This window comes from Leptinotarsa decemlineata, unplaced genomic scaffold, assembly GCF_025532065.1.
Source record: "Leptinotarsa decemlineata unplaced genomic scaffold, Ldec_3_MD MMD2_tig00026354_RagTag_RagTag, whole genome shotgun sequence".
Taxonomy (NCBI): domain Eukaryota; kingdom Metazoa; phylum Arthropoda; class Insecta; order Coleoptera; family Chrysomelidae; genus Leptinotarsa; species Leptinotarsa decemlineata.
In genome coordinates this window covers 23104282-23129362 of record NW_027412702.1, presented here as the reverse complement: position 1 = coordinate 23129362, position 25081 = coordinate 23104282, and the positions used below count along the sequence as shown (strand labels likewise).

General features: G+C 36.9%; 1 protein-coding gene across 4 annotated transcripts in view; it reads right to left on the bottom strand.

Annotated features, from left to right (window-relative positions):
* Positions 1–25081, bottom strand: part of mtd (TLD domain-containing protein mustard) — a 312338-nt gene that overhangs the window by 185210 nt on the left and 102047 nt on the right. The gene's annotated exons all lie outside the window — the stretch shown is intronic.

Below are 25081 nucleotides of genomic sequence, written 5' to 3'. Positions count from 1 at the left end.
TTGAACTTATTTATTTCATAATCAACCAGAAGGAAACAAGCCTTCTGCTCAAACGGGGAATTATCTGAGGAAAAAGTAGTTTCCCATGGCATACCTCAGGGGTCAATCCTTGGACCTATACTTTTTGTTATATATGTGAATGACATTTTTCAGAGCCTGCTACCTAGCACATTCATCTGTTTTGCAGATGATACAACAATGATTCACTCTAACTCTGACATGAGTAAACTACTCGACAAGTCCAACGAAATTTAAGAAAAGGCTGTAAACTGGTTTACTTCCAATAATTTGAAATTAAATAGGTACAAAACTCAACAAATAGTTATATCTTCAAGTAATAGGGTAACCACACAGAAGCACGTAAAATTATTAGGTATCATTATTGATGACTCACTTAAATGGGAAAATCATATTGACTTTCTGTGCAAAAAATTGTCAACTCAGCTCTACCTTCTTACACATGAATTAATTTTTGTTTTTGCTAAACTCACATGAAAATGTTGCATTCTTCTTGTTCCATAACCATGAATATCCGAATTGCGAATAAAAGTGTTCTTATTTTTAAAAACATGGACACACGACGTTTCGAAAATGAAGAGACATGGAAGCGTCAAAACACAGAATTTTTTGAAAATAGCTCTACACGATTCTATGCTAGAATCTCTCTTGATACCTCTCAAAATTCGTTTTGGTGCAATAAACATATCTTTCGCACCTGGTGCATTGCTGAGTCTCGATTCGACTTGGGAATAGTAAACATTCACCATCTGTTTCACTTCTAGAACAGATCGTAAGTCAACAAAGAGATATTTTTAAGAATTCAGTTTGGAAGATAATTGTTGACAATGGAATTTCCAAGAGAGATGTTCATCCAGAGATACTCCCAAAAACCTAACCTATGCATGTGTATTCTGCATAGTAAATTCACCAATTTTGACTTCAAAATCATCAATATTTCTTAGGCGACAGTGAAATCTTAACATCTGAGTTTTTTGAATGCTGACAAATAGGTTCCTACTATTGAATAAAGCTGAATCTACATGAATTATTTCAATACATTTCGTTCGTATTCATTATCCGTAGAGGACAGAAACAATGAAAAGTCGTCAGCATACGCAGTATAATCAGCAGTACCAATTATCGCATCAAGATGATTCAAAATGAATAGAATTGGACCGAAGATCAATCCCTGTAGAACATCCATTCCGATTTCCCTACTATCCGAGCGTATGGTTTCAATTTGGCTATTATGTTGAAACTGGAGCGTTACTATTTGTTTTCTCTCTGTTAAAAAGAATGACATCCAGTTTAATGGTATACCTCTTATGCCATAACTCTCCAATATCTTCATCAACTTCTGATGGTTCACACAATCGAAGGCCCTACTCAAGTCGCAGAACATTGCAACAGAGCATCCATCGGCATCGATAAACTGTGCAATTCGTTGTTTGTTAGTTTGCTTGTTTGATAGTTTGAACATTTTTCTAAGTAACTTCCAGGCGGGTTGGATGTCCTTGTTCATCTTCCACTGCCTGAACCACTGTGCATGTTGTTTTTGGAGAGTGCATTGGTTTGGGATGTGGGGGTTGAGCAAACCAGTCATCGGATGCCTGGCTACCACGTAGCCCCGCTGGATACGGGAATGACAGAATCACTTGTGGTTTTGTTATTCCCTAACTGAATGGCATCCCAACGATAGCTTAATCCTAAGGTGTGTGTATCCGTGCCGAGAGGATGAATGACACTGAGCCTATCAGCTGTCACTACGGAACCTTCGAGATACCGGGCGCCCTCTCGTCGTAGCATCGCCTTGTCACGGTAACGCGGGGCCCTGCCGTGATTGACCTTCTTTCTCTAGCTACTCGTGGGACTTTCATGGACACAGTAAACTTAAAAATTCTTTCTGACGCTGAGTCTACAGAGGAAATGTATGTCGAGCTTGCGACTCCAACTGACCTCCCTGTAAATTCAGATCAGGAGCCAGTCTACAGAGGAGATGGATGTCGAGCTTACGACTCTAACTGACCTCCCTGTAAATTAAGATCAGGAGCGAGAGCTTTCCTACCCTCCAACTCCTGATCCAATAACTGAAACTAAAAAACGACTCAGTCGTCTCCTCAAGAGCGGGGTACCTTATGAAACCGCCTTGCTCCAAATTCTTGAGCGGCGTACACAGAATCTGTCTCAAGTGGAGGAACAAACCCCCCATGAGCAGGTTAGCAAACGTTTGGGCTCAAGTGATGATTCACCAAAAACAGAGGCAAAAAAGCCTTGCACGGTTGAATCTATGGCATCATCACATGTAGGGCAAACACCCTCATATGGGAAGGTTGTCGCGGATATCAAGATGGGAATCTTGATTACCTATCCGATTACCTCATTAACGATGAAACAGAGCATATACTTTGTGCCTGCCCCGCTGGGGACCGAATCAGGTTTTTAGAGTTCGGCAGAGCCGTACTCTTACCATCTGACCTGAAAGACCACTCACCATACACACTAATCGGCTTCGTTGAGAAGCTAGGTTTATTTGGTCGAGTGTGAATAGGTGTGAGCCACAATAAGCCCTTGCGGGTTGCGGTGGAGGGCCGAATGTGCCCACTCACTTTGGACCCAATCTAACTTAACCTAAGTAACTTTCACTGATATCTGCCCAATTTTCAACGCGAAATAATTGAATAATTTTATGAAAATTACAAAATTGATCGTTTTATTAGAAATATAACAACTCAGATCACACTTGGTAGCTGGCTGAGAAAACATATGATGATTATGTTTGGTCCCAAGTTATTATGCCAAAGGTATTTACCTCAAGTAAATATTTCTCTGAATGGTATAACTCCAAATATAGTACCGGAGGCAACAAATCTTGACTTAATATTGGATAATAATTTCAGGTTCAAAAAGCAAGTTTCATTATATATCCAGAGAGCTTACGCGAACTTAAGATTAATTTACCCTCACCGAGCATACCTGAATACTCAGACAAAAATCAATTAATGCCAGACTCTCATCCTTTCACAGTTCACCAACTGTTCACCTGTATATTATCCCTGTTTGGATAGTCTAGATTTATGCAGGATACAAAAAGTCCAAAAGGCTTGTTTACGCTACATCTATGGCATCCGTAATTTCCAGCATATCTCTCATAAGTTTTCTCAGTCGCAATGCTGTCAATGAAGAATCGTTTCTTATTGCAATGTCCAATGTTAGTTCACAATATATTCATCAACAAATCACCGCAGTATCTTTATGATAAACTTCGATTTCGTGAAAATGAACATACAGTGAATATTCGAAACAAAAATGCAATAACTGCCCCCCCCCACAGCACAGCACTGTTCGAGAGATCGTTCAGTTTTTCTATCTACACTCATTACAATAGTTTTCCCACATATCTGAAAAAATTAAAACTACCACTTTTCAAGTTTCAGGCTCGTAACTGGCTATATCAAAAACAACTATCGTGCAACTAAAGTCTCGCATAAAATGCAAAAATCAAGTTATTCTGTAAGCACTATGAATTACTCCTCTTTTATTCCTTTTATTTTTTTTCTCTCTCTTACTATAATTTTTTTGAACACCATATCTTCGATGAATACTTTTAAGTTTTGTATATTTTGAAGGAGTTGAATGGAAGAGCAGGATTCGGCGTATTGCACAGGCTTGTCTCCTGAATTCCGCTCCAGGACTTCACCAAACCCATTGAATTTTCCTTTATGTACTTTCTTTTTTACCTTGGTAAATAAAATACATTATTTATTTATTTTTTCACCGTAGTGTGCACTGGTCAGGCCCTATCCCCCGAAGCCCCGATACATTCGGGCGCGTCAGCATTATCAACCAATGACCACTACCCACACCGTGGGGTAAGTGATCATTGGGTCCGAGAATCATGTGCTCTGAGCAAGCGCAGTGACCCAAGAATGACAGCCTTCTGCATCTGTGCGGCTAAGATTTCTGCCTCAGTGCGGCAAGCCGGTATGATCTTAAGATTCGAGAGTAGAGAGGACATCATTCCACCAAGGACTCCAATAATCAGAACAACCATCTTGACAGAGTGATCTGGATGGAGTCTGCGGAGTTCGAAGAGAAAATCTCGATATTTTATCCGTTTTTCCTCCTCTTTTCTAACGATATTCGTCTCGCCAGGAGCTGAAAACTCCACGACAAATATCGTTTTGCTCTGGTGGTCGAGAAGGACCATATCAGGCTTATTAGCTTGTATTAGCCTGAGGGTGAGGAACGAATAATTCCAATAAATTCGGCTTTTATCTGAGCTTTTTGCTGAACAGGTTCCAACTCGGTGACAGAGTTGTGGTCACCTCGTTCAGTGTCTAAAACTATACCGAGTTCATCAGCTGCTCGGGCAGCTGCCCTAAAGAGAAATGCTCCAATTTCTGCTCTCTCATGGTCACGGACCATGCAGAGAAGGAGATCCGAACTCCTGACGACTTTACAGGCTGTATCCAGCACCATTGTCATGTAGACACTCCAAACTCAAAAGTACACGGCCTCCCTGTTGTCGGGGGAAGTACAACCGTGGAACGGACGATTTGGGATTCAAACTCCTATAGAGATGCATAATTTTTCGGGTCTTTACGTCAAGTTGATACAGCTCCTCCCGAGTCCACTTCACTACTCCAAACGAGTAGAGTAAGATTGGAGCGGCAAACATATTTGTTGCAGCAACTTGTTTCAATGACCAGATCTGTCGAAGTTTGTGCTGATACTTGCCGCGGAGAGAGTTTTTCACTGCAGTTACCTTTTGTGAGTGGTGTTGTTCCACCCCGAGGTAAGTATACGTCTCTCCTGCATCCAGATGGTGTAAGATGCTTCCATCTACAAGCTGCACATCCTCTCCGTAGTCCCCGCATCGTCCTTGGACCATTGCACATTTGTCTATCCCGAATTTTATACCGATAGCATGCGTGTACTCTTCCATCACCCTCAAGGACTGATGGAGATCCTTCTCTCCAGAGGCATGAAGTTTTAGATCCTCCATATAAAACAAATGGGTGACCTTGTGCCTCCGGTTTCCGGGGGTGCCACAGTTATACCCTCGAGTGTTTCTGTTATTATTATTTATATTATAACCTCGAAAAAAGCAAATATGCTATAAATTTTAAGTTATGTATAGCCTTACTGAACGCCGACACGGCAGAAATGCTATTTATAAAGTATACGCAGAAAAAGTCACTTAAGGCCTTATTTGCGACGGCTATATTTAGATTGCGCAGACGTGGCGGAATGCACCGACCTGTACACAAACGTGTCGTACCGTTCGTTTTCCATCGACGAGTTCTTTTGTAGGCGTGTTTACCATGACAATGGCTCGATTCTTTCCCATATTATTCAAAACACCAAGAGCCGTTGTGCCAAGTGTATCATTCTGAGAATCTGATTCATTTTTGTTTTTGTGGGTTTGAAATGTGATATTTCTCGTATATATGGCTTCGGCGAAACAATCTTTCAAAACATTTCGTTGGTCTTTTTCAAGAAATACAGTAATATAAATATCTATGACATATTTTGAGTCTGCAGTAGTATCTACGTGACGAGTATTGTTATCAACTTATCAACTGTCAGCAGTAGAGTATCTTTATAAAATGTATTGAAAATTTTAGCTTATAAAAAATATAAGAAGATGAAAATAACAACTGCCTCACTACATTGAGCTGAAAGAGTATAGTTCCGAGATTAAGTGTCAACCAGAAATGGAAGTCTTTTTTTCTAGAGATGAAACGGATAGCAGTTTAGCCGAATAGCGCATATTCGGACAACCTTGCAGCCGTATACGTGTATGTATACGTACACAACGTATACAGATTAGAGTACAATCAAAACAAAATATGTGAACAAAGTGGTTTGGCGATAAGAGCAGAGCTCTTGTTTCGCAAAAAGTTATAAACAATATGTAAGTACATAAATATTTGTATAAAAGTAAGCATGACCTTCATGGAGTAGAAACTACAAAAAATTTCATTAAATTTTAGGAATTTGGTGTTATAGTTAAGCAAATTGTATTTCAGCTTGAGGTAAAATAGGCCGATTAAATACTAGACAAACAAGAAGTAAGAAATATTCGGCCGCCGAATAACCGGCGCTATGTTTGTGTTTAATAAACCCTACAAAATACAAATAAAACAGAACACAGAGTCAGATGCTACAAATGCAATACGCATATATACATACGGCTCAAACCAGCGTGGTCCAAACAGAACTGGTTGGTATTTCAATCGCCACAAAAGAAATAACAAGGAAAGGCAAAAACATAACAATCTGCACTGATAGCAGACAAGCCCTATTGGCCTTGAACAGACAACTTGTAACCTCAGGGCTAGTACTAGAGTATCACCATGATTTAGCCAAAGCCTCGGTAGATAATAAAATTATCCTGAGGTGGGTTAAAGGGCACGACAGGAGTAAAGGTAATCGCATTGCCGACTCTTTAGCTAAGGAAGCGACTGGACTAAGAATTTTAGTACCCACTGGCACCTACGGCCTGATGACTTCGACAATTGCGGATCTAGCCAAATGTTACACCCATGCTCAATCCCTAATGCGATGAGATGAAATCAAATAATGCAATCTTGCCAGGATCACCTTTGGCGACCAGGATCACCAGGATCACCTTTGGCGACCCTGGGAAGCTGGCGCCGAAGAAATATCTGGCGATGGCCAGGAAAAATCTACGCTTAATAGTAGGATTTCTGACTGGCCACTGTTAACTGAGGAAACAACTCCATAATATGGGGCTAGTAGACACACCTCTATGCAGGATGTGTGAACAGAAAGATGAGATTGTCAGGCATGTCCTATGGGAGTGCCTGGAGTTATCGTCAATAAGAGAGTGTGTGTTCGACGAGTCTTGGCCTACACCTGCCGATATAAAGGAGATGTCTCCCAGTGACCTGTCCACCTTCCTAGAAAGGACAGGATTGACAATGACCTAGGAGGACAACTCCTCGGGAGGATCTACAATAGGTCACATGTGGCCTAAGTGCTGTAGGCTCACACTCACCCTCCCTACTCTACAGACAGACCGGCGGTATGTTGCCATTTAGTGCATGGCAAGAAGTAAGCTCTCCCAAGCACCCTCTAAGCTTAGGGGGTGCTTGGGAGAGAAGAGACAGAGTCGCAAACCTCATTACACGTTTTGGGATTGCTTTGAAGAGGTAGCAAATGAACACAACACTAGCCAGGTTCAACGTGAAGAAAGAAACGCGATAGCACGTGAGCTTGTTTATATCTCAAGTTAGTGCCAATTGATCGCAATTGTGATTCTTGGTGGGAAGCTAATGCTATAAGCACTACCCAAATTTGACAATTTTTGTCTTATTTTGGCACCTTACAGCCAATGTGTATAGCAAAAGACGTCTATAAGAAACTGGCCTTATTTACGAAGACAAGCGAAACCGTTTGAGTCCTCTTAATGCAGAAAAATTATAATTCATTCACTATAATTTGCCCTTTTTCGCATTTCCTAAGTTGTAGAATTATTGTGTGATTACTGATTGTATTTTTCAATTGATACTGACCGAATGAAACAAATAATCAATATTCCGCAGGTTAGGTGCAAGTTATCCGGTATTCAGCCGAAACGTATTTAGGCCGCCGAATAGGCCGGGTAGTTAACGAATTTCCGTTTCATCTCTACCTTCCCCCCCTCTCTCTCTCTTTCAAAGTCTCTCTCTGTCTCTCTCTCTCTCTCTCGCCGGGTATCAATTCAAATCATGTGAGTGTTTGAATGCAAAATCGTTAATTAGTTGGAAAGTCACATCACAAGCTTTGCTCAGATGAAATCCTTCTGATGGTTTTATATTTTATTTTGATGTATCTATTTCTATAGTATAAGAAACGAAAAGTTGTTTTTATTACGATTCACATCATTGTAGATAAATATTGAGAGCTTACGAATTGTGATTTTTTTATCACGATTTGATCATTATCGTTTATGAAATACTGCGTATCGCTCAGTGAATGATCATTATTTCGAAAAGAATCGATCGATAAAAATTTTTATGTTAAAATCAAGCATTATTTTTCAAGTTGAGAATTAAATATCAGAAAGATATATGTTTTCAATGTAATCTACAAATTGATGTGTATTATCGATGCTGAATCGCGGTCTGAAATTAATATAAGTTTTAATTAACTGTATGAGTAATTCTGAGATTTTTACGGATGAAGCTTTCACAAACGACACCACTGGTCTAATTGGAAAATTTGTTTTATGTAATTTGATGAGGAAATACAGTTTAGGTGGGTAGTTGTGGGTTCATGATCACCACACTTGACTTCATGGTTTGCGTTTCCTATTTCCTCGTAAGATCATTCTTCAGAATATCGTAGGTGAAAAAAATAACGATATTTAGATATAGGAATGTAGGCTTCCACAGCTGGCGTCAATGGTTTGGTTGGTTTCCGGGTTTTGCCGTGGCCTTCTTTGGTTATAATCTCCAAATGTTTCGACTGCAACTGCGGCAGTCATCTTCAGTGGCGTGATCGAAGTACTGTTGCATGGACATACTCGAGTGCGTCAGATATTGATAGCATCAATGTCCTACGTATTTTCAATAATGTTGTTTTGTTAATCTGATCGTTTGCATGATGTGGGTGGTTGTACGTAAGGGTTAAAAGTGAAAAGAAAAAAAATTAATCGAGCGCGTCAGATTTTCTAAAGTACAACAAAAAAAGCTTTCATTCAATAATCTGACGATTTCGATCTGACGCAAACTCGCGGCCATTTTGAAATACTCAAGCACGTCAGATTAAGATATATATGGTTCATCTTTATGTTTTAGACGTGCTGTCTCATAATCTGATGATTATCTAGAAATCTAGAGGGATTCGCTTAATCCGACGAAAACAATTTTTTTTTTAATTTTTAATTCATTGAACTTAATTAACTGAAAAGCTCAGGAAATAGCATGCAAATAAATAACTGTATGTTTTTTAAGTAGAATACTTGTATTTATAAGAAAATAATGTTTACAAAATGCTCAAAAAAATTTAAATTTTTATAATCAATTGATTAATTAATGAAGAAAAGAGAAATGAAACTTTCTATGTTTTTTACCACTTTTATTTGTAACTAACGTTACTGCAGTTTCGTCCTATAAAGACATTTTCAAACTTATACACCGACTTTGAATGCTGTGGTGCTTGACAATATAAGGCGAGTGGTGATTGAAGTAGGTAATAGTGATGTGTGGAAGAACTGTGTGGCCCACGTTATAAAAGAAGAGAACAAATATTATGTACAAAGTTCCATAAATCCGATCGTTATTCAACACGATGATGATTCCACCTCATCCGAATATAGCGAAGAAGAATTTTTATTTTTCTAGCAATTCAGTTGACCTCTATTATTTTGTAAATATATGTTTGACGTGAATTCAGTGTGATTATTTGTGTTTTTATTGTATTTTAGAGTTATCGACTCGGAAATCAACTACCTTAAGTTTTTCATAATTACCCATGGTGGAAAAATTCAGTTGAGATACCTTTTTCATGGGGTGATCAATTGCTATGATTGTAAGAATAAGTAACTGAAAAACTACCACTGAAAAATAATATGCCGACGCCTATGTCGAGGCTGTGCTGTTCCAATTGGTATTGGAAATACTATACCAGCTTATCCGAAATATTACTCGTCGTTCTGTTAAAATCTGTTAACTAGCTGTCGCCCCCTATGAACAACAACTCTAAACTTGTGCGAGCTAAGGACTAACGAAGTATTTCTCTTTAACGTGTGATTCCTAACACGGGTTGAACGATGAGAAGTGAAAATTGATCGTCCGGCTTTGCGGTTCGAACCACCGGTTCACACAGCTGTTGATTGAGTGAATGAAGCAAATCACCCACGTCAACCCACCAGGCTACCGTCCCACTAAATGGAGTAATCGGCTTCGTTCAGGAAGTGGATTCATGTGGTCGAGTGAGAATAGTTGTTAGCCACAATAAACCCTCACGTGTTGCGGTGGGGGTGGTCGAATAGACCCAATCACTTTGGACCTACGTACCTAGCCAGCTACGTGTTCGATGGTCCAACCTGTATGTGTTGGCCAAAGATCAATCTTTCAAAAATATTTTGGGCAAATAATCACCACCGCTTTTATAATAACAACAAACCAAATATTTTTTCGACTTTTTGATTTTCGTTCCACGTACGCTTGCTTTGCATTTATCACCAGCGGTCGGATTAACCAGATATTTTTCATAAAGAGTTTATTTTGATTTCAAAAGATAATTAAACAGACGCTCCAATAAAGCTATAAATAGCACTCAAACATGAAAATCGGTTTAAAACGCCATTAGGAGAGCTTTAACGCCAAAAAGATCCATTAAATTCGCCACAGCGGTGCACGAAACACAAAATTAGGATTTTATATTCAAGCACAAAAAACGGAGTCTAAGTCTCTTGAATTATTTCGAACAATGCAAATTAAAAAGCTGTTTGAATATGGGAGATCTTCCACAATCGGATGGCAACAAAAGAATATGTTGAATCGCTGATGAAATCCTATATATTTCACTAGTTGGGAAGGAATGATATTATATGTTAATGAATGAAATTAATAATATTGAAAGATGAGATTGATGCAGGGAATGCAGTATAAGGAGTATTTTTTTTGAATATATTTAGAACGCATTTTAAGAACACAGGCTTTCACGAACGAAGTATTGATTATAGAGAACAAAATCCAGGCTAGAAGACCGTGCTCGAATGGAGTCTGAAGTACCAAGTGCAATAAGGCAAGTGTTTCATTCCGAAGCATCGATGTCCACCATTGAGAATGACAGTGTTTCATGTAGATGAAATTTCACCTCTTATAAATTATAATATATTGTGTAGCAATCCCATGAATGATATCTTATTCAATTCCATAATGAACATAGTTTTTGACAAACAAAAGTTTTTGGCTTTCTAATTTTCCATCTTTGTACAAAGGAAAAACCCTCTTTTAGTTTGCATCTGAAAGTAACTTCTATGCATGATATACAAATTCTTAAAAAATCCATATTAAAACTCATTAATTAAACATGATACAATAAACTGTATTAATGAGTTTCAATATTGTAGTTTAGAGTAGAGTAATTTATTTCTATACCATTTTTAAACCCACTACATTTTATCTAATCATTCATTTCGTTCCCATCATCATTTACTTATTCGTTAATTTTCATTAAGTGTGTCGTTATAGTATCTTAAAATTGTACAGGTATGAACTGATGAAAATCATCAAACAGGTAAAAAATACTCATGCACAGGTTTATTTTCGTTGGTCTTTAAAATTTATCAACTACGTAGCGGAGATCGGTGGATATCGGTGGATATCGTCCTACACTACAGAAAGGCATCAAGTTGTGGATGTTAACGGTTACCAGTCAGAACCTTTTGTGTTTACATCAGGTGTACCACAGGGGAGTCACTTGGGACCATTACTTTTTATAATTTATATTAACAATATTGTTGAAGTATTTCAACATTCCAACTTTTTGTTATATGACGATGACCTAAAGATACATCGAACCATCAAAGAAATCCAGCAGTGTGAGAGATTGCAAAATGATCTTGAAGCATTTGCAGAAATCTGTGGCAAAAGTAGCCTATACTTAAATCTCGATAAATGCCACAAAATGACTTTCACCAGAAATAGAAATTCCATTGATTTTCAATACAAATAGGAAATCACACAATCAAAACAGTTAACGAAGTGCGTGATTTGGGAGGGCTTTTCATGATGAGCGTTAATTAGCCGTTTCTGACAAATATTTCAAACGAAGCGGCGTTGTCGCTTCTACTATAAAGTAGCGGCTTCTTTGATTTTTCAAATGGAACACCCCGTATATAATATCATATTATGATTCATTATCACTTTGTCAACAAATTCATATACTATTTCCCTATACCTATCTATTACCGTTTAGAAGATATAAATTAATTTCGATATTTTTTTTACCAAACATGAACTTTTATAAATGCTGATAATCTTGAACTCTCTTGCACTAAAACGATCAAAGAGTGGAACTCAATTTTTTCAAATGGAACACCTTGTATATTTCAACATTTTTGAGCTCTACATCCAATTTTAGATTAACTTTGTTCAGATAATACTATTTCTATTTTGAACCGTTTTCGAGATAAACTCTTTCAAATGGAAACTGACGTGGTTTTCTTGCTCGTTTTTTTGAATTCATCACTTATTTTGCATATTCAACATTTTTTTTATACTTAGTGATATTTCTTTTTGATCCAGTTTCTTAACTGTCTCAGATCAGTCAATTCGTCAGCGAATCTTTAACCGAAATCTTCGAAGACAGATGGATTGGTAATAATGGACCTTTTCGTTGGCCTCCTAGAACACCAGATGGCAATCCATTAGATTATTTCGTGTGAGGTTTCATTAAAAATATGGTTTACTCTACTCCAATAACAACAATGGAAGATATGAAATCGATAGTTACAACTGCTTTCAATAGTTTGACTCCAGACTTGATCAGAAGCGCTACACATGACAATCTTTTGAAGAGATTACATGTTTGTTTAAGTAGAGGAGATGTGTTTGAACATATTCTGAAATACACTGACGATTAAATTAACTCATTAATTTATGGTTTTATTATTTTCAGTTCGTGTTTCAGCGTTAATATAACTATTGTTTGAAGAGAAGTTTCATTCGATGGTTGTATTATCTGTGACTAATTGAGAAACATAAAACGAAATCTGTTTTACAAAAATGAGTGATGAACAAGGAAACCATGTCAATTTCCGTTTGAAACAGTTTATCTCGAAAACGGTTCAAAACAGAAATAGTATTATCTGAACAAAGTTAATCTAAAATTGGATGTAGAGCTCAAAAATGTTGAAATATACAGGGTGTTCCATTTGAAAAAATTGAGTTCCACTCATTTTTTCATGAGATCAAAGTATCTGCATTTTTTGAAGACCCTGTACGAGGCAAATGAAAATATGACTCGGAGTGAAGATCCTCATAGTATCACTCCACTCCATTTCAAATTTGATCGTTTTAGTGCAAGAGAGTTCAAGATTATCAGCATTTATAAAATTTCATGTTTGGTAAAAAAAATATCGAAATTAATTTATATCTTCTAAACGGTAATAGATAGGTATTGGGAAATAGTATATGAATTTGTTGACAAAGTGATGATGAATCATAATATGACATTATATACGGGGTGTTCCATTTGAAAAATCAAAGAAGCCACTACTTTATAGTAGAAGCGACAACGCCGCTTCGTCTAAAATATTTTAGGCGTGTAGGTCATATTGACTTATGCATACTGTGGAATTTTCAGGTTGATCCGTTGAATAGTTTGCCAGAAACGGCTAATTAACGCTCATCATGAAAAGCCCTGTATTACTCTTATATATATAATCGTTTGAACTTTGCATCTGTCGTTTAGAGTTCACAATATTTGATTTATCAACAGAGAATTCAAAGTGTTCAAAATAAATTCGTAAAACAATTGGCCCGTAAAACTGACATTTCTATTAATGAATGGAAATTTCCGCCCAGTTTTCAAAAAGTATTCTTTGTTGTCTTTTACAGATAGAAGAGAAATGTCAGATATATTAATGCTGTACAAATTATTCAATAAGCGTGTCGATTGTCCTACGTTGATAACAAAAATTTATTTGAATACACCTTGCAGATACTTGCGAAACCATGATCTCTTTGCAACCCCTTTTAGAAAAACCAATTCAGGAAAAAACTCTCCTTTATGCAGAATTGTCAGATCCTTCAATACTCATTGCAATGATATTGAAAAACTGAGGTTACTTTTCCTTAGATTTAAAAAGTATGTGGAATCTATTTTTAGGTATAATTAGTTATCGGTTCTTCATATACTGTTAATTTAATTTTTTGTTAATAGTCATTACTATATAGTGCAATGTACTTTTAGCATTTATATTTTCTTTACTCACTATCTTTCATATGTAAATGAGGATATTTTTTGGATTTATTCTGTTTGTATCCCTATTAGTGTAATAAATAAATAAATAAATATGAATTGACTTTCTACTTCTCGATCATTGTATTTTCCATATTTTTTATTCATCAAATATCTTCTGTAATCAAATTTGTATGAACGTAAATAGATACATTCTATTACAATAATTTCAGTATATACTGCCATTCGCACTATTTCATTAATAAATCTATGATTTTCACTGAATACTGTCCTTTTTGACAATGGAAAATCATTCTATAATTTTTAAAACCTACCTTCAAAATTGTGTTTTCGATGTTTCGCCGGAATCCCCATTTAATTACATTACAATTTACAATATAACGTTCATTAAAAAGTTATCCGCTCCAAAATCCGGTATACATTCGATAACACAAATAGAAATTTGCAATTATCATTTGCTAAATTGCGTGCTAAATGCAACTCCGTAGCGTATAAATTTGTGAAAAATTAATGTTTAACAAGCGCAATAAATATTAATATTGCAAGCAAATCGATTCATTCATATCGTTTCCCACGCCTTGGCGAACAATAGTCGATATGCAATTACGAGGCTCAATAAATGCCACTTAAAAGGGCAGTTGTGTTGGGGAGAATGCACCGAAATTTCCATTAATGAGTTCCTAAATCGTACTGGACCAATAGTTATAATGACTAGGGCCTTTTTGGATTCCAACTTATCCATTAATGTTCAAACATTAGTATCTCCTACACGGTAGGTATTGGTGAATGCCTGCCGAAAAACACTTTCCCGGCTAATACCACGCTGGATATTGAATTATATCCGACATACATATATGCAAGATATCTCACAGAGGTGGGTTCCGCAGATGAAGCCGCCCCTGACCCATACGCCAGCCGATTCATCGAATAAATACATGACTCACTGCGAAAGAATGCAGTCTGAAACCGCCGGGAAAATTCTAGGCGAGTACCGAACAGACTACAGAATTCTACAATGGACCTTTACCGATATAAAAGGCCGGCTTCTCGTCCAGAGAGGGCAGTTGAATTCAGAAAGTGAATCGAGCGGTTAAACAAGGAATTCAAATAGTGAAAATAAATTAAGAGTTAGTTGCTGAGTGTTGTAAACAAATTAGTTTGTGATAGTGAAATATTGTTGGGAATAAATTTGTTTAAGACAGTAAATTCGTTAATTTGTTACAATACTTACATACATTCTCAACAAGTTTCAAGTGGAAACACCATATGCATTATTCTGGATGTTTAACACATTTTCACTGCCACAATAGTTTTGTCCCTAATCAGAAGGATATTTGTGAAAAGGAAGCATTTTGAAAGATTAATTTTTGAAATAGATTTTTTCCAAAATCAACTTCTTTCCACATTCAATTATTCACACATCGCTCCAAATAGTACATCTTATAAAAAATGGAAAAACGAAAGTGGTCGGTTTGAACATCATATTTGGTTTGCCCTAAATGAAAATAGGATATTCAAATGAACGTCTAGAATAAATAGCAGAAAAAGAAATTGAAACTGAAAATACTTATCTGTAATTTACAGTCTAGTTGTTTGAATGAATTCTTTATATTTTTTCTACGAAGTGAACAAAGTTATACATTTTCTAATTCTTGAAAAACTGGATTTTGAAAGTTCCATCCTAGGACTACTGTTGCTGAGTAGGACAAAATAGGACAGAAAAAAAATCAGTCCTCGAATAAAATCCTGAAATAAATAGTATAAAATTCCAAACAAATGTGAAAGTTTACAAATCTAGAAATTCATTTATACAAACAGTAATAATTCGCTGATTACTGCAATACATCTTTTGCATCATCGGTAATAAATTCCTGAGCCTATTTAGAACAAGCTGTCCCTACGTCTCTAATCAGCTGAAGACCATCCAGATCAACTAATAACGAAAAATGCAAAACTTCGGCCAAATTTGCTTTTGTCATACAAAGAGAATGTACTCTTACACACAAATTGAATGAATATCACCCTGTGAAACAAAATGCAGCTTAATGAACCTTTATTTTTATCCATAAACAAATATCGCCAGACATTGTTGATGGGTGTATTAATTCGATGATATATTCAAACGCTGCTCTAATCGATTCACTAACAATACGCCCCCGCATACATTATAGAATATTTAAACTGATTGAGAGTTATGTCGTTTTCATGTTGTTTTGATGTCGTTATTTTGAACGTCGCAATTTATTGTATCCAGTGAGTGGGTAGCATTGGTTCATTTCTAAATTAAATATGAATCAACCAATGTGATGCACTGTTTGGAAACTTTGGTGTAGAAATGAATATTACTGGAGTTTAATCTCAACAACAAACCGTTATTTTTAACACCTCGACACGTGTTTCCATCACCAAGTGATCATTTTCAAGAGGAAGTTTAATATTCCTTGATCCCACAAACATGTCAGCAAAACATGCTAGGAAATGATGGACAAATTCAAAATGCTTCCATCATAACTTTCAAATGATTTCTTTGGTAAGGAAACTACTACAATAGCGTATTATAAACTACTTTCAGCATGAGCTACGAAAAACAATAGGCCTTGAAGAACCAACAAAATAATAACCTACAAATATTTCAGTTACTATACATATTTATTCATGTAGCATTCGGTATTTTGTTGCGTTCTTGAAGACAGTTGAAGCCATACAAAGATATAATAGAAATGTATTTATACTGAACAACAAACAGATGGAGTTAAAGAGTAACAAACAAGTATCGTGATTGAATTCACGGCTAGATCTTGAGATAAAGCTCATTTTTCTATTTTAGATACTCAGATACATACACACCAGTAAAAATGATCCCGAGATCTTTCATCTCATTTATATTCTGTAAATTGGTATGATTAATGAAAAAGTCCTTGATAGTGGGTGACTTTTTTCGTGTGAAACTCATTATTTTGCATTTAGCTTCGTTGAGAGACAGGTCAGATACTGAAAAGTAAGTAGATAGATTTTTGAGATCATCTTGAAGCATATCAGAATCGTTTTCGCTTTCAATTTTTCTAAACAGCTTGAGATCATCGGCATATAGGAGAAATTGATAATGCCCGATATACCGAGAAATGTCATTAACAAATAACACGAAAAGGAGAGGTCCCAAAATCGAGCCCTGCGGAACTCCCGAAGTAGCGGTGAATTTGAAGGAAGACACGTTGTTAAACTGTATGAACTGTATTCTGTTGGATAGATAGCAGTGAAAGAAATCAAGTGTGTTGTTTGTGAAATCGAATGCTTTTAATTTCAGGATCAAAATCTCGTGGTTAACTCTGTCGAATGCCTTGGCCAGGTCAGTGTATATAACGTCTATTTGATAGCCATTCTTTATTCCATCCGTAACAAAGTTACTAAATGCGCATAAATTTGGAATGGTAGATTTATTACGGATAAAGCCGTGCTGTTGGTCGATTATTACTGAGTCCACGTGATTGTATACTCGATTATATATTACCCGTTCAAATATCTTCGACAAAGCTGGTAAGACTTTTATAGGTCTGTAGTTTCTTACATTGTTCTTATTGCCGTTTTTGTGTATGGGGGTAACTTTGCCAATTTTGAGAAAGCTTGGAAAACGATTTTCTTTCAGAGAAATATTGAATATCAATGCCAGTGGTTGCTTTAACAAGTCACAGTAAACCTTGAAAAAGTAGGCTGGAATGCCATCGATTCCAATGGCTGCTTTAGGTTTCAGTGTCTTAATAGCATTGTCAACCTCTTGTTCCTTAATATCATCAATTTCAATGATGTCTAGGTCGTAATCAGGAGCTAGTGTGGGGTTTAACGGCACACCGCTATTCGTGAAAGTTGATTTGAAGAAAGTTGCAAAACCGTCTGCAATATCCTTATCATTGAATAATTCATCATTATCATAAGTGACTCTGTTAGCAACAGCACAGTTTCTTCGACGTTCTTTGATATATGCCCAGATTTTTTTGGGATCGCTCTGTAGGTCTCCCTATATTTCTTTTATAGGATTCCACAAATTATGCGAACGTTTCACATCCATTCTGAGTTCGTTGTATTTTTCTTCATAATAATAATATTTCTTTGATTTTTTTTTCATCATTTTGAAAAAGCGTTCTTTTAATTTAATTTTGTGCATGAGTTCTTTTGAGAACCATGCATGAAATCGATTCTGGATGAAAGTATTTTTTTTCCAAGCATTTCTCAAAAACGATCTTCAGGCAATCATAGAAACTATCTACACATCCGTCGACATTATCCATTCTCATTAGAGAACCTGAGTTCATGTTTATGGGTGGAGTAGAGCTGAAACTACTAAAATATTTGAAATCGCCGTTATCACCGATTATCAATATCTACAACCTGGCTGGCTGTTGAAGCTCAAAATAAATGCCACATCAGTTTGAGTGACGTTGACGACATATTCATTGAATATGCAAATGGAACCATGAGGACATCCTGGCCATCTTCATCTATTATATGATATGAGGCCCTCTATAAAATTTACAGGAATTGTTTTTCCTAGACTCCTTGACGTCAAAGTAAAAAGGTTCCATAAGATGAGTGAACCTTGGGTAAGACAGGCTATTGGCTTCCTAATTCTTCATTTTCATACAAAAACTAATCTCTCCTGAAAATATACCCTTCTCAATTTAAGTGAAACTTCTATGGAATCAGAAAAACAACAAGGAATTGGGTTCAAATCTAGAACATACAGAAGTGGGTGGAAAATAAAAATGAAGGCCAAAATTTTGCTTTTAAAGTGACCCCACAGAAAGAAATCTAACGGCGAACGGTCTGGTGATCGTGGTGGCCATTCGATAGTGCCCCGCCTCCCAATCCAGTGATCCGGAAAAGTCTGATCTAAATACTGCCAAACAGGCAGAGCATAGTGCGGAGGAGCCCCATCTTGTTGATATATTTACAGATCCTCCCGATAATTGTGGTCATTTTCAATAATATCAGTGAGAAGGGGATTAATAGTATCTTCCAGAAGCTCCAGATACATTTGTCCGGTTGAATTGCCTTCTAAAAACAATGGGCCAACAATACGGTCACCAAAAATACCAGCCAGTACATTTAATTTTTGTGGACGTTGAGTATGCACTTCATGAAAAATGTGAGGGTTTGAATCAGCCCAATAGCGACAATTATGGAGATTACCTGTGCCATTTGGAAGAAAAGAACATTCATCACTGAAGCAAATGTTGAAAACAAAATGTGGATTTTCCACCGCTCGTTCACTAACCAACTCGCAAAATTACAAGCGTCGATCGAAATCATCTTCATTCAGTTCTTGCGTTAATTTAATCTTGTAAGGATGCATTTTGTGAGTTTTTAAAAAAAGCCGAATGCTAGTTCGTGACACCCCGGAAACAAATGCTAACTTTCTTGTGCTCAAAGTAAGGTCAACCTCAACATGGCCCAGAATTGCCACTTGTGTCGCCTCATTTGTTACTCGTGGTTCGACTTGCCGTTTTTTATTTGATACAGATCCAGTTGCGCGAAATTTTGCAATTGAATCGAAAACATACTGTCGCGACATATTCTTCCCATGTTGTTGATTGAACAGTTCAGCGGCTTTCGCAGCACAACGTCTATTTCTATAGTACAGTTCAATTAACTCAACCTTCTCCGCAGTTGTGTAAACCATTGTTTCTTTGGCAAAACTTTACGACACTCACTTCTAGTAATTATGTAGATATCACTTTTAACATAAAAATGAGAAATTTAAACAGTTCTCTAATCAGAGAACTAAAAAATCAACAAAAAAGTAGGGTAAGAAACAAATGAAAGAGTTCCAAATACATTTCAGCTGAGTAGTGGCGTACAACAATTTGTTGCTATTAAAAATATTGAAAAAGTTAATTATCGTAAAGAACTCTTTTGAATACGTCCAAATTTAAAAAATGTACACCATTGTTTAGACAAGATCTTTCGAACGATGTGCGACTCGCCCCCTACTCCCTATTAAAATTCCAAGGGTTGTTCATCCTTTTGCTCCGGGGTTGAAGTGATGACGCTGTAAATGGGGAAAAAACTGTACCCCCCCCCAAAAAAATCAACATGTCTGAGCGATTTGCAAGATAAGTACCCAAAACCTCCATGTCAAGTTTTCGATGGCCCACCCTGTATAAGTTTTCTATGGAATGTTCTTCTACATAGTCCAAATGTCATCAACGATATATAATACTCGTTCCTAATTCAAATGTGTACCTGGGCTGTTTGAGTATACAAAAGTAATTGATGAATCAATTACCATTTACTAATAATTGTTAGTCTTGACTGCCTAAGTTTTTTGTAAATTCCCCGAAAACTCATGGCCGACAATCTTTTGCCACTATGCTACACTCATTACTATTATATTTTTAGGAAAATAGCGATAATACACTATCTACCTGGATCGAAATATTTGCAAGTGATATTCAAAAATCAATCTGATACAGAAATGGAAATGTCAAAGATAAAGAACCTTTTAGAAGATAAGTTCTTTTCCAATTATTTAATTTTTTTTAAATTTCAATGATATCTGCCTTTAATCTGTAGAATGTGACCTGAAAAAATATCTTCTTTGTTCGATAATTAAATGCTTTTTGATCATAAAGTGAGACCAATTTCAATTTGGACCGAGCATACCATTTTGAACAATTTCCACCTGAAAGGATCGAGTTATTCATCAACTCAGACGAAGCAACAGACGACTGGCAGTTTTCCACTTGCTCCTCGCTCTCATTTTTAAAACGCGACGAGGCGATCGCCAGGAAACGGAAAATTAACGCACAACAATTACTCTTCGTCACTGCCGCCACGACTGGTGAGAAACATACTTTTTGATATGATTACGAAGAATTAACGTCAATTCGATAATAACGACAGAAAAGTATTTACAAACCCGATTGTCCCTAATGAAGCAATTTGAAAATTAGCTACCTGCGATTTACAACAACGCGATAAACGTTTCAACTAGGAATGATAGTATTGCGACAAAATTGTACTATTTCTTCTAATGTAGAAACAAAGCTTTTATTACGTAGCGGAGGATCCACTTTGCATCACTCGTGAAGATCCGATCCAAAAAGGATCGTTTCAGATGCACAAAAGCAAAGAACGTAACAATTTCCGTCGATCGTTCAAGTCGTGGGGTACCCACTTTTTGACCTTTCCAATATGTTTTGAATCATCAAGAACCATATGAGTGCTTACTCCCAGTTCTTCCGTCATCCCACGCGAAGTTTGTGATGGGTCAGTCTCCACCAGGGTCCCGAAACTTTCGTCCTGGATTACTGTAGGTCGACCATTACGGGGCTCATCTTCGAGACTAGAATCTTCGAAACGAAATTTCGCAAACCAACGTCGTACAGTGCGTTCATTAACACTATCACTGCCAAATGCACGTTCAACTTTTCGGGCTGTTTCGACAGCATTTGGTTAGATTTGAATTCGTAGGGAAAAATTTTCTGAAAATCGTTACCGACATCATATAATAATAATAAGGGAAAAAAGCAAAAAATTCAAATATGGAAAAAAATTAACACCATCAATGTAAAGAGTACAACATTCTTTATCTATCAGTATAAACCAGGACACAGAAGAATAGATACAAATCACATAACATTAATTTAGTGAGTTACTAATGAGAACAAGAATCGGAGGTTCCACATTTTCTGAAAAAATAATCGCGTAACAAAAAGGGAATCATAAGAAGAAAAGAACAAAAGAAAGAAACAAGAATGGCAGGTTTAAAAAACTAGAGCTCACTTTCCTTGCATTCCACAGTGAATGCCATCTGTGAGTCGATAAATTTGAATTCGAAATAATTCATTTCTCAGCGTTTATTTGTAGATTTCTGTTACTAAAGCAGCAAAAGAACAATGAACCAATAGTAACTCATTTATATGAAATTTGTTGAGAAACCTTTCACAAAGATTCACGAAACTTGATGTGAATTTTAAAGATCATAGCTCACTCCTATCTATCATCTATAGATGCATATATTCCTTTTTTGATTAAACGAACCTCTAAGGCAAACCTTGGTTCAACAAAATTCACAATCAGAGAATTGGGGATAAGCTGCTTGCCAATCCCAATCCCAACGTTAGCTGAAACTGTTCATCAAAACTTTACAAAATCCACAATTGCACCATAAACACAAGCGGATGGTTCAATTGCAACAACAACCATAGAAAAAGCTAATCTACTAGCTGAACAATTTGCATTCCACTCCACTGTCGATTTTCTAGGAAATGCACCACCCACTATTTCCACACTAGAATCCACAATGCCAGAAATTACGTCTAGTCAGGCAAATATTGGAACAGCTCAATATCAACAAGGTGTCCGGTCCTGATGAACTGCCGTCATCGTACTTAAAAATTGCTCAAATGAACTCGCAACAGTATTTTGCAGACTTTTCAAACTGTCTTACAAGAAAGAGGTTTTTTGTTCTTGTTGGAAGATTGCTCGCGTTCAGCCTATTCCCAAAAAGGACAAGAGAAATCTTACAAATAACTATAGACCAGTCGCTTTGCTATCAGTGATATCAAAAATCATGGAGAAAGCCGTAAACCACCATATCCTTGAATCTTTAGAAGGCTTTAACATCTTGAGCGATCATCAATATGGCTTTCAAAAACAAAGATCAACTGGCGACCTTCTTTCGTATGTCACCCATATTTGGAATAACGCAATCGAGAAACGTCAAGAGCTGTTACGCTTGATATTTCTAAGGCCTTTGACCGTGTGTGGCATGAGGGTTTGCTGGCCAAACTTCGATGCTATGGCTTATCGGATCATTTTTGTGTGTGGCTCTCCAGCTTTCCTGAAAGAACCTTCCCGGCAGGTAGCAGTCGATGGATACCATCCCTTTTTTTATTGTATATCAACAACTTATTGGAAAAAACGAAGAATCCAATACATTGCTTTGCTGACAACAGCACACTTGTCTCGTCTCTTCACTTGGATTTCAGGGCATCATTACCGGCAGCAAGAGGTTGCATATCTTAATAAGGATCTAGAAGTGATTTCGAATTGGGGTGAAAGTAACCAGGTTCATTTCAATGCCACAAAAACCCAAGCATCTACTTTCTTGCAAAAGATAAATGTTTCCGAATCGGAAATAATAATGTCAGGAGAGGCAATTCTGTTTCGATAAGTTTGATGGGTGTTAAAATGGGCACCAAAATGTCTTGGCACAATCATGTCGCTGGAATTGCAAAGGCTGCTTCTCAAAAGCTTGGAACACACTTCCGAACCAGAAAACTGTATACACCTCAGCAATTTTTGATGATTTATAAAGCTCAAATCAAACCTTCTTTGGAGCATTGTTCTCATGTATGGAGCTCCGCCCCTAAGCACACCCTGAAGCTGCTGGATTTCATCCAGAAAAGAGCCATCGATCTGATTGGAGACGCAAACATCACTTGCAACCTTGATAGTCTGGAACATCGAAGAACGGTTGGGGTTTTGAATCTTTTCTATAGATACTTCCACAAGAAGTGTTCAAGTGACTTGGCAAATTTGATTCCACCTAGAGCGGTACATATCAGAAATACGTGACTAACTGTGGCTGCTAATACATTTGAGGTTCAACTCAGTACACCCCGAACTGCACTGTTTGAGAAATATTTCATTTGGAGAACTGCGTTCATGTGGAATACACTTCCTGAGAACGTTTTTCCAGAAAGATTTAATCTCCAGCGATTCAATTCCAATGTGAATCACTACTTCCGCACAGGCACCGCTCTGAGAGCGCCTTAAGGATTTTCCTGAAGTGCTTGTGTTTTGTCCTTGAAAAAAAATCATATATTTTCAGTCCATTACATACTCTTTCGTCATTTTCATTCCATTCTATTTTATTTTGTATTTCAGAAACACTTTCGACTGAAAGTTGTTCCGCTGAAATCATGATATTTTTTGAAGTGATAACTTCTTATGAGACGGTAAACCGCATCGTTACCTAACGCGTAAAGGCGCCAGTTTGTCTGGCTTCCCTTTCCCTCGCGCATACGTCAGCGGAAAGCAGGCTCCTCCTCTCTCGTCGGACAGACGATCAGTATTTAGTGCGCGTTAGACTTGTACTGTTGATAGTATTATAAAAATCTAACCAGCAAGCACTTATTATTCTTTTATTATGTGAAACGTGGCTTCAAAATGATGATACTAATAATAAATAAAAAAGGTTTATTAACAGTAAATATCATATGAGTACATAAAAAAAATCGTGTAAAAATACAATCATTCATTAAAATTAAGATAAGAGGTGAATGACACAGAAGTAGCTGTGAAAGCAGTAACAAAATAAGTACAATATGAGAGCACAAGTACATACACAAGCTTATCTCAAGTTAAACAATTTCAATATTAAATAGTTCAACTTAGACTAGTTTAGGTTATCACATCTGTCGGGCGTCCCGAGAAGCACCCGTTTTTTCAACGATTTGACTGAACAGAAAGACTTTTCTTGACGAATTATGTTTACCAATACTAAATTTCATACAAATGCTGTTATTACCATACTATAGTTGTTTTCCTCTGCACAATTATTGAGTAATCTTATACTGATTAAACTCCATTTCATTGTTAAACTATCTACTCCTACTTCATCCATACGAATGGAATTCTCGCAGCCATCCACGGTAGGCAGCTTGCGGAACATCCTTCAACACGCTCCCGAGAGATTTATCGACGACCACCTACCGCTTCGATCACGAATTATTATCTCGAAAAACCTTCCAACACTCGTCTTACTTGGAGGGTCTCGATTTTTCGCTAGAGTTGTCACTCGCAAGATATACTGTTCCGGTCATTATTCATACTCTTCCATTGTATCGCACCTGCCAACCATTTGCATACATCGCACAGATATGGAGAGGAAGAAAACATTCGAATCTAGGGCAAGGACTGTGAAGGTTACTCAGGATCGATATTAATATTATCGACCTTACCAGAATGTCGTCCGAGCCGTCCCACTAACAGCGAGACAATAGTTCTTGACTCGGTTATCGATTCAAACATCACATAATCGAGGTTTCCTGCATGGCTAACGATTGGAACTTGAAATCATGTAGAACACGTATCAAAATTCCCAGTCAGCCTGAAGATGATTTTATCCTTGATT